Source organism: Trichechus manatus, unplaced genomic scaffold (assembly GCF_000243295.1).
Source record: "Trichechus manatus latirostris isolate Lorelei unplaced genomic scaffold, TriManLat1.0 scaffold00121, whole genome shotgun sequence".
Lineage (NCBI taxonomy): Eukaryota > Metazoa > Chordata > Mammalia > Sirenia > Trichechidae > Trichechus > Trichechus manatus.
This window is the reverse complement of record NW_004444057.1, coordinates 4,677,370-4,695,743: the sequence shown is the minus strand read 5'-3', so window position 1 is coordinate 4,695,743 and position 18,374 is coordinate 4,677,370. Positions and strand designations below refer to the sequence as shown.

Here is an 18,374-nt window from a genome sequence, read left to right as displayed (position 1 = left end):
TGCTAAACTAAAATGAATATATATTACTGGTTGATCCACTCTAAGTATATAATCACTGTTTTCATATATCTTGCTGAAATATTTATTCAAAATTCTGGTGCACATTTAATATATGGATAATTTTCCTCAACAAACTTCATGAAAAATGGGCAAACTTTTTGAATTTTAACCAAAAAACCTATAATTATATAAAATAATATACCGTATTTTATGCTAATAACATGCACCTTTTATGTTTGTTTGCTAACCACACCCTTCCCCCACGATGTATTTTCATAAGTGATGCTATACCAGTTTTTTTTTAAATGTTGCTATAACAAAAATTAGCATAGTGTATTTACAAAAATACCTTGCAGGGAGGGAAGGCATTGTTGGCAAACAAACATAGAAAGTGCACATTATTTGCATAAAAATATGTTATGTGTTAATGCATATGACATATTTAAATATATGTAAATATGTAAATGTAAATAGTCACACTCACCTTGTCATAAGATAGTGAAACATAGACAACAGTTATATACTTTATTTTGACTATCCTAGCAAAAATTGTTGATTACCCTGTAGTTAATTCGGTCATGGTGAATCCTATTGATTTTAAAGATGGTCAAGGTAATTGACAATGTTATAGGTCAGGTCATTGATTGCATATAGACACAGTTACTATGAGGGCACTCTATGACTGTTAGAGTGGTTAAATAAAGTATCTGCTGCTCAACAGAATGATGTTATTCTTAGATAGTTTATAAATTGATTGGACATTGTGGACTTTTCAATTGCTAAATGGTTATATCGTATAACTCAGAACCTTTCAGCTAGATAGAAATATTTGAGGAAATTTTCACAAATAGATGGAGAACAAACTGACATGTAATCTACTATGGGATAAACAGCCTGGCCAGAGACCAGCTAAAGCTAACTGGACTCTTAGAGACTGTAGAAGGAAGCAGCAATCTACAACAACAGAGATACATTCAACTCATCAAGGGAACTTCAGGCAAACCATCCTTGCTCTCGGAGAGGGAGGTCTCTGAAGAATCTTGACATCACCCCAGGAAAGCTTTAAACCTGTGTCAGGCCCAGAAAACACCAAACCAGCTTTCTAACCCAGGAGACATCAGGAACAATTGTTAGCCAGCGGGGTTGACATGGAGCTAGAAAGAGGAAAACAGTGATGGCCCTTTTCCTTGGTATTTCCCTCCAGTGGCAGGCATAGCTGGGGTAGGGGGAAAAAAATCTTACCTTTGACTAAAGCTGGAAAATGTGATTATCATATGGAGAGTATAATAAAATATATGCAGCACTTCTCAAAGTGAAGTTCACAAACTCATGGGGGTCACCAAGAGTCTATTAGGGGATCTGAAAGATCAAAACCATTTTCAAAATAATACTAAGGCATTATTTGTCTTTTTCATTGTGTCAGTATTTGCAATAGTAATACTTACAAAATCATCACAAAAACAAAAGTGGATAAAATACAGCCTCATTAGCCTGAATCAAGGCAGTGGCCCCAAACTGTACTAGTAGGCATTGTAATTTTCACCATCATCCACTGGCAGCTAGAAAAAAAAAGAAAAAAAATGCCAGTGTCAAGTTATATTTCTTTCTGCTTCTGTTTTACCTAATACAGCTCTTATGTCCAGATTTAGTGTTTATTTTCACTTGTGTTTCAATCCATCCTTTCCCTCTTCCCCACCACCCAGACTGGCTTTCCAAGAAAGCTTTTCATGCCATAGCTCCCTCCACATTTTCTTTGATCTTTCTTATACCTCCAATTGCCCTCTACCTCTTCTTGAAAGATTTGTCAAGTCTTGACCTCATTCTACAAATGTTTGGGTTTCTGAACCACCTCTCCTGCTCCTCTCAAATTATCTTGAAGTGTCCAATTGCTTTAGGATCCTGTTTTGTGATTTCTGACATGACAGCTGAATATTTTGGTACCTTTAACTTTACAGTATTAATGGGTGAAAAATATCCTTATTGATACCCTTCCCCCCTTCACTTGTTAGATGTGTCATGGATTGAATTATGTCCCCCAAAAAATATGTGTATCGATTTGACTCAGCCATGATTCCTGGTATTGTGTGATTTTCCTGTATGTTGTAAATCCTGCCTCTATGATGTTGATGAGGAATGATGGGTGGCAGTTGTGTTAGTAAGGCAGGACTCAATCTACAAGGATGGATTGTGTCCTGAGGCAATCTCTTGAGATATAAAAGAAGTGAGCAGAGAGACGGGGGACCTCATACCACCAAGAAAGCAGCACTGGGAGCAGAGCGCATCCTTTGGACTCTGGGTCTCTGCGCCTGAGGAGCTCCTCGACCAGGGGAAGATTGAGGACAAGGATCTTCCTCCAGAGCTGACAGAGAGAGAAAGGCTTTCAGTGGAGCTGACACCCTGAATTTGGACTTCGAGCCTACTACACTGTCAGAAAATAAATTTCTCTTTGCTGAAGTCATCCACTTGCAGTATTTCTGTTGTAACAGCACTAGATGACTAAGACAGGTGGAAGGCAGCCAATTTCCTCAAAAGATTTTTAGGGCAGCATGTGGCTGAAGTACACTTTCATGGGTTTTTAGACTTTATGGATAACCTGTTGCCATCGAGTTGATTCCCACTCATAGCAACCCTTTAGGACAGAGTCATAGAGTTTCCAAGAATCGGCCAGTGGATTCGAACTTTCGACCTTTTGGTTAGCAGCAGAGCACTTAACCACTGTACCACTAGGTCTCCAGAGTTTATGAATAGAAGCATGATATCCAGGATGAAAGTGATCATGGGCCTGGTAAATTCTTCTCTTCACAGACAACATCCAAGTGTTCAAATGGTGAATCACCTGAAAATTATATTATCAGGACAAGCAGAGGTGCTTAGCACAGCAAAAAGGAGACACAATGAGGTTCTATTAGCTGCATGGAAGAGATGATGTGCAGCCTTGTAGTAGACAAATTACATTTAATCTACTCATCTCCAGAGTAGCCCCAGAACCATTGTGTTTCAGGAAGTCAAGATTTTATTAATCAGAAAGAGCTATTGAGAAATGAAGACATTTTCTTGTGAGGAAACATAAACATAGCTCCATAAAATAAACTCTCTGTGGATTAGAATTGTGATTTTCAAACTGCTTTGAGGAGATTCTCTGAAGCAACTTTGGGGAGCGCACTTGTTTCCAGAAGAGCATCTCTGCTAGTATTCGTTGAATTTGCTTATGTCTTTGAGTAGAAAGGGATAAGAGATTAAAAGGCCAGAAAAAAATTCTGAAGACAACCAGACTTTTTTTTAACCTCAAATTCCCTTCTGTATCTTTTCATGGGGGACACTGAGGACTGCCAGCATTGGGGGTATCTTGACATAAGCAAGCTTTTCTTCATTCCTGAAAACACACTGTAGAGGACAAGGAGGCCCCTATGCCTTTTAAAAAGCCTCGCATTAGGGGATCATAGCTTAATATCTACAATCAGAGCACAAAAAGAACCCCAGAACTATGGTGCTCCTGATAATGCTACCCCCTTCTTCCTCATGCCAAGCTTCTCTGCTTCAATTCACCAAGGAGATCATTTGGACTATGTCCACCCTGCTTTACATCTCTTTTAGTGTTAATTGCGATAAGAAGCCCACCTTACATGTCATTCCTCATGATCTGCACTCCCATCCTTTGTGTATCTCCTAATCTGACTCCTTTTCCATCCCTTTCCAAGTTCCTAAACCCTGCATCTGTGCCTTCTGGAACTCATGCAGAGAATAAGTCAGCAGAAGAATCTCCTGTAACTACATACTTTCTTTCTGTGCTATATTCACCTTCTTTCTTTCAGTAAAATTTTGAAACCCGGCTCTCCCCTGAGGACCCTGCATCCACTGGAGTCCTCTACTGTTGTATTTCTTTCTTTACAATACCCCATAAACCTCACATGCTTTCAGTTAGGCTAAGTACCCTCATGGCTCCTCTGTGCTGCTTTCAGACTTTTGTCCCTTCTTCCTTCCTCAAACTCTTTAGTTTTGAAACACATACCTCTGGATCACACCACCCTCTTCTCTTCTGGTTGGGATCATCTGTGAACTCATGGGCTCAATCCTTATTCCATGAAGGTTTTAGAAACTGGCTCACTGTCATTATTTTGAATACTAATCCTAGTATAATTCTTGGTAATTTCAATAGTTCCACAGTGATCGATTCAATATCCCAGCAGTTCAATGCCTTCACCTCCTGTCGTGAGTTACTCATTCCTGTGGTCATCCCCTAGACCTTATCATTGCTGTTAACGGCACCTCACCCACAACCTCAACTTCTGTCTCCTTAAGCCACTCCCTCTCCATCTTGACTCTGACAATTCTTTAACCCTACTGTAGTCTACAGTTCATTTATTCTATCACTTTTTTTTTTTTTACTGTCTCTCACCCTCTCATGGTATCACTTCTCTCCTTACCCACCAAATCCCACGGTGCATCGTGATTATCACTCTCTTGCATCCATTTTCTAGTTCCTTGCCCCTCTCTCGTGCCTGTAGACACATCAATATGCCCTAGCTTCAGTGCCTTTCGTTTCTCCTGATTTCAATGCTTGTCTCTTGAATAGTCACATTATACTCCCTAATGGTCCTTAGGTATCTATCTGCTCAGATACCATCTTTTCATAGAGTTCTTCCCTAAACTCCTTATATAAAATAGCATCCACTTCTCACAGTCCCTATTCTCTTTACACTGCTTTCCATTTTCTCCATAGCATAGCACTTATCACCAGTTGGTATATTATGCATTTGTTAGTATATTGCATGGCTTTTTCACTAGACAATAAATTCTATAAGGATAGGAACTGTTTTATTCACTTGTATATCCCTAGAACCTAGAATGATGCCTAGCATATAGTAGGTGCTCAAATAATGCTCCAGTCACTGGGTGAGCAAATGAAAGGAGATACACACACAGGCAAACAGGGACACACAACACACATGCCTACAATTACCATACCTACTGCTGGATGGTTGAACCTTCCTTATTTCTACTGACTGTCCAAATCTAAGATTTCCAATTGGTGTATTCAATCCTGTCTTAACAAAAAATCCTAACTTTATGACTGTTTTTGTACTTAATAGACTGAAACAGAATTCTAAGACTAGAGGACTATATCATGAATTTATTGTAGATTTTTCTATAATTTAAAGCCAGAAAGTAAAGTAGGGGAAGCTTATTTAACCAAGTATAACCCTTGGCTTTAATTCATAAACGTCATCCTTTTATATATTTTATAATTTTCTCTTTTTGAAAGTTACATTTCTTTGCTATTGTCTCTTTTTGTTCTTAACTGTGTATGGACTATGAATGGGAAATGAAGTAAAAGGGAATAAATTCCTAAAATTCCACTTTTATCTCTTTTGATTTCCTTATTGGCAAAGCATTATCTAGTCAAGAAAGACATCCTCCAGGAGCCTTTTGGGTGGTGTTCTTTGTTACAGGAAATCTTTTATTTCATTCCAGCAAAGAAATGAACCAATTTGATATGATCCTTTTATCCCAGAGAAAGGGCACAACTTCTTTATTTTCAAGGTTGTGCATGTTTTTTCAACTGTAAAACATACTCCACTATTGAAGCTATAATTATATGCACTTGTCAATCAATCTTAACCTACTACACTATGGTTATGGCATTTTATCTAAAAAGAGAAGGATTAAAGGCTTTGCGTAAAATGAAAGGTACACACAGTCAGGGAAGTATAATGCATGTCATTAGCTATCTGGGAAGAGAGAAATGGACAGAGACAGATTACCAATATTAGATTTCTCACAGGCATTAAAGAAGTATTTAAGGCTACCTACAAAATAATGTTAGGGAATTTGACAGTTTGATTCTCATTTTGTTCTCTTGGCAATTATTTAAAAGAGCTCCTTCATCCAGTAGCTACATAAATCAAATTTGAAAGGGATAATATTTTAAAGTGATATTAAGAAAAGAAAAAAAAAACTCTCATTTTTAACATAAGTGCTATGGCACAATTTCAGAAGAGAATTTTAAAGGTTATTTTCTTCAAACACATTTTATTTCTCTGGATACAGTTTTTATGGTGCCGGGGATATCTGGAATTATTTAAAAATACATTTGCTGCCCTTTGGGTTTCTGAGCAGAACCATAGCAGTCAGGAAGAAAAAGCAACTTAGAGAAGGCAGCAGAAAGGAAGCCAAGATTAAAGTGGTTAATATATTTTCTATGAAAGATTGGTATGATGTGAAGGAAAGCTATGTTCACCATAAAAAATACTGGAAAGACATGAGTCACAAGGACTGAAGAACCAGAATTGTATCTGATGGCCTCAATGAGTGTTTTTGAAGGGAGCCTTGCTGATCTGCAGAACAATGAAATTGCATTTAGAAAACTGAAGATAGTTACTAAAGATGTCCTGAGCAAAAACTGTAACTTATAACTCCTGTGAAAGGAATTTTGTCATGGAAAAGTAGTCCACCGTTAAAAAATTGAAGACTGTACTTGCAGTTTTCATTGATGTCAAACCTACCAATGGTTATTTGCTTTATCTTTTCTGTGTGTGCTTTTAATTGAAAAAAACCCTCCACAACCTGATGCAGAAGATAAGTTGAGTCTAATTCCAAGAGGTCTGCCAAATCTAGGTGGAAGAAGATGATGGAAAGCATAACCTGAGAGGGCAGGCAAATGACTTGACAGAAGATGCCAATAGCTGATTCCAGACAGCATTGAGGACAACCAAGAAAAGCCTTGCCAGTCTACTTATGTTTTCCATGATGTGTTGGTTAGAAAGGTAAACTGTGAAATGGTAAAACTTAAGAAACTTCATGGTGAAGGCTATCGTTTTGGAAAACCTTTGTGGCTAAGACAGATGCTCAGATTGAACAATTCATGAATATGAGCCACCAGTCCCAGGATGTATTTAAAAATCAGAACTTAAAAAAAAAAAAGTTCTTATCAGTACAAAAAGATACAATAATAATCAGTATGTTGGATCCTTAGAATAACAAGCCTCAGGGAGCGTCCGTTGATGATAAATTCCCATCAAAATGTCCTCGATTAATTGCAAGTTTCACTAATGCAACAGTACTGCCCTACCTTTTTCTTATTCTAGCTGTTTTCTGAGTTTTCCTTAGGCCTTCAAACTGGTTCAAACCAGTTCAGTCATGGCCAAAGAAGTGAAACTGAATGTTTACAATTGGGTCGTCTGGAATGATCACCAGAATGGGAACAATTTTAAGTCGAAGCCCTGAAATAGGTGACTTGGGAGAGGCGTAGTGAGCCCTTTCAGGAGCCCGATGCATCAGATTGGATATTGGCAGGACTGTGGAAAGCAACACATGTTCAAAGCAGAGTGATCGGCCACCATCTTTGAGCTGGGCACCACTGTTTCCAACTCTGCTCAAAATCCCACGGGCAGGAGATTTGGTTGCTATGCAGTGCATATGCTGCCCTTGTTTTCTAAGCGAGAGATTACGTTTCTAGCAGTTTTGACCTGTAATTTGTCCCATTCTGGTTACGATTCGAGAGCACCCAAATTGTAAACATTTGGGTCTGTTCCAGTTTTGCTTCCTCAGCCATGACTGAACTGGGAAGAACTGGTTCAAAGATCTGGTTTTCCTGGGAACAAAGCATGTTTTGGGTAACTGGGAAAACTTTCCTTTTCTTTGCATAGACTTGGTATAATTTACGCTTGCTTCAGCCTTTTGAAAACTTGTTAATTCCTGCACCATCTAAAGCTCCATTTTGTTGAATACTTGCTGCCCATATCCCAAATCAATTGCATAAACAAAGCTTGAATCTGTGATTCATTACATAATTGTCAAATAAAGATTTCTCTGATTATGAATTCTACTGGTTTTTCTTTTAAAATTGGGGCTGTATTTTCTTCTTTTTGCTAATTCACAGTATTATAAGCCTTTAGAATGTGAAGCTATAAGAAAGGTCAACCAGTTCACATCCAGGGGATTTATTTGCCAAAACCTGGCCCAGATACGCCTTGTTTTGTTTGGCTTGTGTGCTATTGGCCTACATTGTTTTTCTCATTTTTTTTTTTAACTTTTTATTTTTTAAATCAGTTGGCAACATTCAAATTTCAGGAGATTTCATAAAATATGATTTATGGAGCATTAAAAAATAATTTTCAATACCTCTTTCCTGCTTTATTTTCCTTCATAACGTTTATCATCATCTAGCTATGCTCTATATATTTTATGTATTTATTTGTGTATTGCCTATTTCCTCCCACTGGAATAGGTACATCTCCTCTTTCTGCAAATCAGGATGATCTTTTCTGCTGGAAAGGAGGTGACTGTGAGATTATAGGGGTATATCATATTTTATGCAAATAATGTGTACCTTCTGCGTTTGTTTGCTGGCCGCACCCTCCCCCTGCAAGGCACAAGTGCCACCATGCCAATCCTCTAGCACATGTTACTGTAAAAAAAAATTAGCATACCAAGCTGATGAAAATACCTCGTGGGAGGAGGGTGCGGCCAGCAAACAAATGCAAAAGGCGTTCATTATTTGTGTAAAAATACAGTGCTATACAACAGGTGAGGCATCTTTTCCCCTAAAACACCTACTTCATTTACCCTGTAGCTCTTGAAATTCACTTAGGACAAAGCCCTTCACTCTGACCTTAGAAATAACTATTAAATAACTTACCAATTCTTATTAAAAGGTGGAATGACTTAGATAAGATCATATTGCTCTTAATAATTTCAAAAAAATGTATTAAAAGAACATCTTTGTTTTTCAAATATTTTACATTTCAGTCTCATGCAGGGCCTGGAGAGTCCTGTCACCTTTGCTTCGGTAATGAGTGAATCTGGTCTGTGTACATTATAGGAAACATAGTACAGAATTTTCTATTCCAGATGTAGTATTCTGATTCTACTTCCTACTATATAACCTCAGGTTCTACTTAAGATCTATTATAAAGAGAAAGTGTTTTAACCCCTTTATCATTTTTATTTCATTCAACAAATATTTCCGTAAGGGATAAAATTCAGTAAAATATTGTCAATCCACATAGATCATAGTTCAACTTTCAAAATATTTATGATTTAATAAGGAGCCTATCATGTACTTTTTTACAATAAAATTGACATGCTACTTTAAAAAATTATACAAATAGGTTACCAATTGGAAAATGATCTACATTAAGTGTTGATTAATGTATTTCTGAAAACACCTCAAGAATTGCAATAAAGGAAATAAGAATTTGGAAAGTGATTTTTTTTGAAACTGAATTTCCTGGGATATCATCATGTCACATGTTGGTGTTTATTTTCAGAGTTTTTTTTTTTGCTCACGTTGCTTATAAATTGTGTATTATACCATTATACATAACATTCAGAAATAATTAAGAGGCAGTAGTAGAAAGGATTCTTCTATTAATTGGAGCTAAATTACTTAAATTCATATTTTAGTTTAACTTAGGAACTTTTTTAAAAACTCTGTGGGTTAGGTGTTGGTTATCATTCTCTCTGAGCCTCCATTTCCTAACCAGAAATAAAAGGAGAATAGAGTTTTTACTGTTGTCGGAGAATTGTGGTTAAACTCCCAAAACTTAGCACTGTGTGTGCTAAGTAATCTCCATATGACGCATAGAAAGAATAGAAAGAGATCAAAGTTAATGGACTTTGGGCACACTGATCTTAGGTAAACTTTGTACAAACTGAAAGGAACCAACACAGTAATAAAGAAATATTTTGCACAGTCACCTGGATTTAAGCAAGTTAGTGAATAATAAAGGAGACTCTCTGGGAATTGACTAAACATATGTATCTTTCTAGACTTTGTGGGTCATAACTACTGTTTACGTGCAGAGAATAGTGGTCAAGTTCAGGGACTTTAAGACAGATAGTACTGGGTTCAAATGTAAGCTCTACCATTAACTATCTGAATTAGAAATTCATTCACAAGTTTTTCTCATCTGTGCTTGGGCCATAAAGATGTTATCAGGATTAAATGAGGTTACATGTGTAAAAATTTTAGCACAAGGCATAATTGAGTAGTAAGTGATCAATAATTGTGACCTATCTATAATCATCATAACTTTTATTCATATAATCTACATGACTTTCTCCTTCACTTCCTTCATATCTTTATTTAAATATTCAACGTTCATCTCCTCCTAGTAGAATGTAGGCTCTATTAGGGCAGGAAATTATTTATACACTTATTTATTCACTGCTGTATCCCCAGAGCTTATAATCTGGCACATTGTAGGTAAGTATTTGTTTAATGAATGAATTATAACAAAATATGGTATGTGAGGATGTAGCCCAATGTCTCTCTAATCTGAGCATATTCTTTGTTCTCATTGGCAGCTGAGTTCTCTCTAGTTTTCTTGTGTTATGACAATAGGAGAGACACTTTAATTTCCATTTGGCATAAAGAGTTTATTACTTTATAATGGGATAATATTCTTGAAACAGTAATTAATGGCTTTTCCTTTCGTATTTCCTGAAAATCCCAATTATTGACGTGAAGTCTTTTTTCTAAGAGGTGCTTCCATTTTATGTAAATCTCTCACTAAAATCTATGCAATCTCTACTCTTCACTCTTATCCTGTAGTTCCTTCTTGACAGGAAGAACAGAGAACAACCTTTAAACATAGCTGGAATTTTTACTCCCATGTAGTCACTAGTCCTGCCTTTTGTGCTGGGGGTCATCTTCTGACATCCCAGAGGTGCTGTGAACCAATGAACATTCCACGTATGTTTTGTGTGTCCATCTTCTTGAATTTCTTTACTTTAAAGCAGAATTCTTTTGGTTGGTCACTTTTTCTTTTTTTTGCGTTGTTATAACCTGTCACAAACAGAGGAGAATTATCCAGCAATCCATGGCCTCAGCCCATCTCCAGAGCCTCATAGGGTTTATTGGCAGGTGAAATGGGTGGCAGACTTTAGGACGTGGAGGAAATGGCTGACTTCCCTGTCAGCTGTGTCAACTTCCCTTTTCTTCATTTTCTGGTTCATTGTCCACTCCCTGCCTTGTTGCCTTCCAATTGGACTCAGGGGCATCAAGACAATTAGTTATTTCAGTGATCCTCTATGATTGGATATGCCACATTTCTGCCAGAATGCTGCTTATTTCCTGCGTTCCTTGCCGTTGCACCTTGAGATGAGGGTTGATTTCCACTTGTTGGCTAATTGTGCTTACAGAGAAAATCCAAAATGCTTCGTATTCAAACTGCCATATCTGAATTGTAACATTAAAACTTCCTGCTGCCAAAATGACTGTAGCAAAAGAGCCAGGCTGAAAACATCTGCGTCACAACAATTTGATTCCATGGAGGTAATCCAAGCAGATGTGAACCAAAGACCATCCCCCCCAATAAAAACAATGGCAATGTGAATTGAACTGGGGGCATATCAATGGGAGGGGCTATTAGGAAGTGAAATCAAAATGATGTTATTGGATAGAAATAGTGACGTATAAATTTTATTTTTAAAAAATGTTTATATATTTATTATTTTATCCTCAGTGATGAGGTGTAAAGTAGTATGATTATTAAAGAAATCGAAAGGTAGCAGCAGAATAGCTGTGCGTTAGACCAGAGAAACATGCAATATGTTCAGTTCTGGGCTATAATCATGTGTACATAGCAGTGATAACCAAACTAATATGTTCTGTCTCCATAGGGTATCTAAGTAGCTGATTAGAATTATTATTGAGAGCATAGACGTTTGGAAATTGTTTTAAATGGAGCTGAAAACAGATTAATTGATTCAGCAGCGGTGAGGTCAGCAGTCACATCTAAGCACCCACGTTGTGACATTTTATCTGGCAGAGTAATTTAGATGTAGTAGAATGGGCCTCTAAACATCCCCAGTGCTCCCTCAGCCTTTACACTATTGATGTAATAGGAATAAGATTAACAGCTTTTAAAAAAAATCTGCTTTCTATGAACATATGAAATCAATAGACCAAGACAAGTGAATAGTTTCATCTTTGATTTGGGCTTTAAATTCACATTTCTGCTTTCAAAAATCTAGAGAGCTGCTTAGCTAAATCCTTGCACAAAGAAACACAATTTAAAACTATTTAAAGGTCCAAAGCATCCATCTTCCTTGGGAAAAAAATCTCAGTGGACTGAGTAGTAACATTTGTTTAGGCCCCAGGGGTGATACAGTTTAGCCTATGCCTGCCAACTTTTCTCCACTGAATATCTAAATCTTTCTACCTACTAGCAACTGTATATTTATTATGTCAATTCATTATCATTCAGATATGAAGAGTCTCAGCAAGTCAGCCAAAGGTGTCCAGAGGAACAATTAGCCTTCTTTTAACCCCACCATTTTTGTACAACTTCCATAAATATTGCAAGAGTCAGACGCCTCCTTTAAACCACCCTGTTCGTTCTCCAAAAATATTGAAGACGACTCTTATCCACTTTGCATTTCTCTATTTTAAAATAAATTCAAGTAAGAAACTATATGATATAATGTGGTAAAATTCTCTATCATTTAATAATAGAAATGAAAGACAAAGCAGAAGTCTCTCAGTGGAATACATTCAATTCAACCATTCAGTAAATGTTTATTGAGCATCTACTCTGTGCAAACAACTATTCTAGTTGTTTGGAATAGATCAGTTGCATCTATCCCAAACATCTATCACAAAACACATGAAGATCTCTGCCCTAGTGGAGTTTATGTTCTAGTGTGATGGACTTATAATAAAACATGAACACAATAAATAAGTAAATTATACTGAATGTTAGAAAATGATAAGTGCTAGCAGAAAATGGGGAAAAAAATAAAGCATGTAACAGGAATAGGGAGTGGGAGCTGTTAAGGGCAGTCTGCTTTAATGAATAGGGTGTTGAGGATACACCTCATTGAAAAGGTGACATTCGAGCAAAGAGTTAAAGGAGATGGTTTTTAAAATAATGAAACCAAGATTCAGGAAAGGATGTGACTTGTTTAAACCCACATGAGATCATCTGCCAGTGGACACAGAGCTGAGCAAAGGCAGAGTGCTGTTTAAGCTTCTGGCTTCCATGGTGATGGATCAGGTTTTATTCATAATTAAGTACATTTGTTTGTCATAGTAGAATTTCAGAGATGTCAGTAATGAGAGTTGACAAAGAAGAGTCAAGCTGGTTCAAGGAAAATTAAAGTTCTGAAATCTAGAGGATAACAAGGCAAGAAGCAGAGAGCTATCAAACACAGGAGTATGGCATGGGACAGTGTATATAAATTTCAGACAGTGTTGTCCTGTCAGTGTTGGGATGTGTCCACACATCCACTCTGCCTCATATGGTACTCAATAGCCCTGCTTGTTGGTGCCTCATTGTCTTTAACCCTTTTCCTAGAATGGCCTATTCTCCCCTTGTCTTTTAGAAAACTCATATTCTTCTAACAAGAGCCAGCTCACATCTCCTTTCTGATGATTCCCTCTTCGTTCTTCCTTAGCACCTTGAACTCACTTCTATTATAGTAATCACAACATTGCGCTGTGGTCTTTTCCAGGCTTTTCTATTGGCGAGATCATGCGTTTATTATAATTATTAAGGACCATATTTCATTTGTATTGGTTTCCCTAGCACCTGTTACCCAGGGAAGTGTCTGGTAAATGTGAATAAGTGAATTCTTCAATCCCATGAAGGACCTCAAAGCAACTGTTGTTATATACTTCAGATGTAATCTCAGAAAATAAAAATCAGAGAAACGAATACTGCTTTGTATATGAAAGTATGGAGTCAGAGTTGAGATGAAATAAATCTGGCAAAAATACAGTAGAGATAGAGAAATCTTGCAAACTAACAAGCATTGTGGACACTGTTCTGCAGTTAGTTTCTTATAAACAGTTCTAGAAATATTTTGGATTGAGTTTTTATCTAAGTCCTCCTTCCCAGTCTTCTACAATTAAACAACTAATCTTTTTCTAATTAATGATTCATTCATTACATCATGGTTATTTATTCATACAACCATTCTTTTCTGTAAATCAGATAGTCTATTAGGTGCTGAGGATACAAAAATGAACAAGACAAAGCCCCAGTCCTTTTGAAGAGTACAACTTAAGTTTTAGATTTTAAGCGGGCAAATGAGTGAAGTTAATGATACCACAGTACGATATGGACAAAGTGAGACAGGAATAGAGTACTAAGTAAGTGTAATTTCACTCTCTCTTTTTCAGTGATGGCTATTGTATAGCCACACCTAGTCACATAAAACACAATGCCTCTTAGCGCATAAAGAAGAAGAAGCCTTCTAACTTTTGTAATCTGGCTGACTATCCCATTAAGTTCAAATAGACTGATCTGGTGTTGAATTTACCTCCTCTGTACCAGTTCAGTGATGGTGGACTCATGTTCTGAGCCCTGGTTTCCCCATTTATAAAATAAAGATAATAATGCCTACCTCACAGAAATTCCGTGAAGAATAATTTTGAAAACATATATATAAAGCTCCGAGGGTATATCTATAACAGACTCTAAACCACGTGATGTTCACTTTACTTTACACTCATCTTTGATATCATAATGTTAAAATTTAGAAATTGCAGACCATGGGTGATTGTAAAAAATGTATTTCATTTTTATAATGCCCAGATTCCTCAAATTTCTACACCACAAGAAAAGCAGACATTTTTTGAGTGACTGGGAAGATTAGGACTTTCATGTTAAAAGTAAATGCAGTTATGTAATCCTATTCCTTGCAGAATCCTTTTGTATTAGTATAAACCATGATTCTGACCATATTGAAAATAACTCTTTGGCTTTTCTGTCATCAGAACACATTCCTCAATGGGATGTTGTTACCTACTAGTGTTGTTTTATACATTTCAGAGGCCACGTCTTTATATGTACTTGTCATATTTTACATGTTCTTTCAATTAGGGCACACAGGCTTGACTGTATGACTGAACTTATATATTATAAAAGTGATCCCATTTCACTGGTGAACTAAAAGAAAACAGGAATATAGTATAAAATAAAAAGTCCATTTTCTGGAGGTCAGATAAAAAGAAAAATAGCACAGTTAATGATAGGACAGTGAAATGTATTTTTAACCCTCCATGTCATGCATTAGAGCGCTGGTACAATTTATTTAAGCAATCTATCCTTAAAGTGAGCTGAATCGTACATCTTATGTTAAAGCATTCAACAAAGCTGGTTTTATGGAAAGCTTCTGTCATTGGCTTTTAACCCAGTAAAATCCCAAGAATATTAGCTTTTCTAAGCCCAAGTTCACAGTGTTTGAGCAATAGTTATATTAATATACCTATCCACATTTATATATTCATTTATATGAGTAGAATAATATAATTTATATTTTAAAGCAAATGAGAATATTGCCTTTAAAATATATCATGTTCTCTTTATAAAAGCCAAAAATAAAACCTTGAATTAATTTCAGTTAATCAGAAGCATTAAGTTTTAAGGAAAGATACAATTTATTTGGAAATCTTCCCAAATAAATTTATTCTTTTTGTTAAAATATTCCAGCTGTACCTTTTATGAGAGCTAAACATACCTTTCTAATGTTCACTGGGCTTAGTGGTGCATGTAGGGAATGGTATTGTTTTTCAATGTCTGTTACATTACAAAAAGCTCTAGTTGATCCTTGCGTGCAGTGTGATTTGTCTCTTTTGAGCTCCCAGGCAACAATAACCTCTCATCATGATTACAGAGTCTCTTGCAGAAAGATGGGCCTAATCCTTTTGCTCCATCAACTCAGTAATCTATTCCAGTCAGTAGTTGATGGATTTGACAGGCTATCTCTAGCCAAGTGAGACAGATTCAGCGGGTCAAACAACTTAGTGGCCTGCTGGAAAATATTGGGAAGAATCTCTGTGCTGTATCAAAAAATTATACACACTAAAATCGCTTCTCGTTTCTTCTCTGTTGATAGAGAACAAATGTTAATAATTTCCAGAGCCACATTTCAAAATTTCCTATCATTTCAGTTATTGGAAAAATTTACTGAATGTTAAAAAGTAAAGGTAACCTGATAATTATATTTTAACCCACAAAAATAATTCAAGACTATTAAGTAAGCCAGTTGTTTCAGTTCATAAAGTTTGCTTAATATTTTTAGTTTTTCTTACATAAACATAAACAAATCTCTGACTTTTGAAAATCATGAATCAGCTTTCACAATCAAATTTTGAGAGGCATAAATTAATAAATATTTTTAAAGATACAGTTTAAGATTATATATATAATGACAAGAAAAGAAATCATTTACAAAATATCATGGTTTACCTCCAATCTCACTTTTACACTAAGTTTTCTCTGGTTCTGAAGGTTGGGGAACATGAGAAGAGGCCCTTTTATATAACATGTCACACTTGAGCATTCTGTTTTAACTAGGGAATAGTATTCTCTCTTTGTATTTTTTACCTTTTTATATTAGCACTTACAAGACAAGAATATAATTTAATTTCTCAATACATGTTTATTATTTTAGCTAATAATAATAATAAGGTTAATAAAATGTAAATTTTCTTCTAGGAGAGACAGAATTGAAATTTAAAACTCACAGGTAATATACAAGTGTTTCATGTTTTTGTCATAGGGACAAAATTGAGCTGTGAATTTAAAGTGTTTCTTAAGGATCAAAGAGAAGTGATGTATAATAGTTAAACATTATTTATTCTATTTTACAAGCTTTTTTTTCCCCTTAACTTACACGCTGGCAACCTACTTTTAAGTATGTTTAGCTGCTATTCGAAAGATTTCAATATACTCCAAATAGTAGAAGGAAAACAGCTTATGAAATGTACTCCAGCTACTTTCAATGTCTGATAAAAGCAGGTTTAGGGAAGATTATGGAGACATGTCAATTTTATGTGCTTTATATTCTCACCCTATTATTTCCTGACTTTTCCCCCAAGAGCTCTGCTGGCTCCTGTGATTTAAGCAATATTTAAATAAAAAAGAAACCCTGGTCTTTCCACCCTTCTTTGCCTTAGGGCTAAAGTGTACACAGTAGCTGTTAGTCTAAAAGTTTTATCTAAGATTTCAAAAAGCATTTTTGCATGTGATTTGAAATAGCATAAACTCAAATACTAAGAATGTTACCATTCTCTCTATGAGAATGGGACATCTCACATACTTGGGACATGTTATCAGGAGGGACCAGTCCCTGCAGAAGGACATCATACTTGGTAAAGTAGAGGGTCAGCGAGAAAGAGGAAGACTCTCAACAAGATGGATTGACACAGTGGCTGCAACAATGGGCTCAAGCATAACAACGATTGTGAAGATAGAGCAAGACCAGGCAGAGTTTTGTTCTGTTGTACGTAGGGTCACTATGAGTTGGAACCAACTCGGCGGCACGTAACAATAACAACTATGAGGATGAAACTCATAAAAAAAGAATTCTTCTACAAATGAATCTTAATTCTTCAGTGGCCTCATGCATGCAAAGGCATACAACTAAATATGAACCTCTGTTCCTATTATATTCCCTAGCACCAAGTAGGTAGACTTGCATGAAGTAGCTGAGGGGTGGTGGTTTAGAAAAGAATAAGCCATGAATGAAGACCACCGTGTGTGGAACTGAGAAGAGGGTTAAGAAATATGGTGAAAGCAAACTATTTTGTGGCAGTACTGAAATGGATCTTCTGTCGTTATATTTCTTCATAACCTTTTTATATGTTAAAGTCCTTTGCAACATACAGCCTTATTGCACATCTGTCCAGGGCTTGTTCTCAAATAGCAGTGGTTGGAGACTATTCTTTAGATTGGCTCAGGCTTGACAATTATCGGTGGAGTGCATGACCAAATTCCCTGCTAACCATAATAAGCACGGTAACTGATGTTAAATAAAAGGACTCCTTCATATAATATACATAAAACCTAAGAAAGGCAAGTAATAGGTCTAGTTATATATGATTTGGTAAACAAAAAATAGATTTTTATTCTAACTGGGCAGGTAATAATATGTTTAATACACCAGCAGGAAAAAGGGAGAGGAAATGCCACAATCACTCCTGTCAAAAAGATTATGACACATCCACATCCCTCTTCTTCTCACAAAAAAAGGGAGCATGCTTTCCTTGTTTTTAGTTAACTGACCAAAAAAACCGAAACTTTTCCCCCTTCCTGGATATTTTACCCATCACCCTTATGTTTAATGTTCATCAGATTTCACAGGTGCAAACTGTAGAATTTTTATTGGACCATTTGCATTGGGCTGATGCAAGAGGCAGCTCTTTGCTTAAAATGATGCTATTATCTGATTTCTTCTGAAGTCTGAGAAGGGAGGAGAACAGCATCAAAAAAGCTGATAAAGGTCTCAGAGTTGTGCAATTCCATCCTTGACCACCTGTGTCATTGCAGCCCCACAGAACCTTGAAATGTGTCTGCCAGAAATCTGCATTAAGGCCTTGCGCTGACACCCACTGTGTGTCAAGAGGCTCTATGGCGGAGCAA

At 36.4% G+C, this 18,374-nt stretch overlaps 1 pseudogene; it reads left to right on the top strand.

Annotated features, from left to right (window-relative positions):
- Positions 1–578: 578 nt before the first annotated feature.
- The window catches only part of LOC101343979 (40S ribosomal protein SA pseudogene), a 62,880-nt pseudogene continuing 45,084 nt past the window's right edge, over positions 579–18,374 (top strand).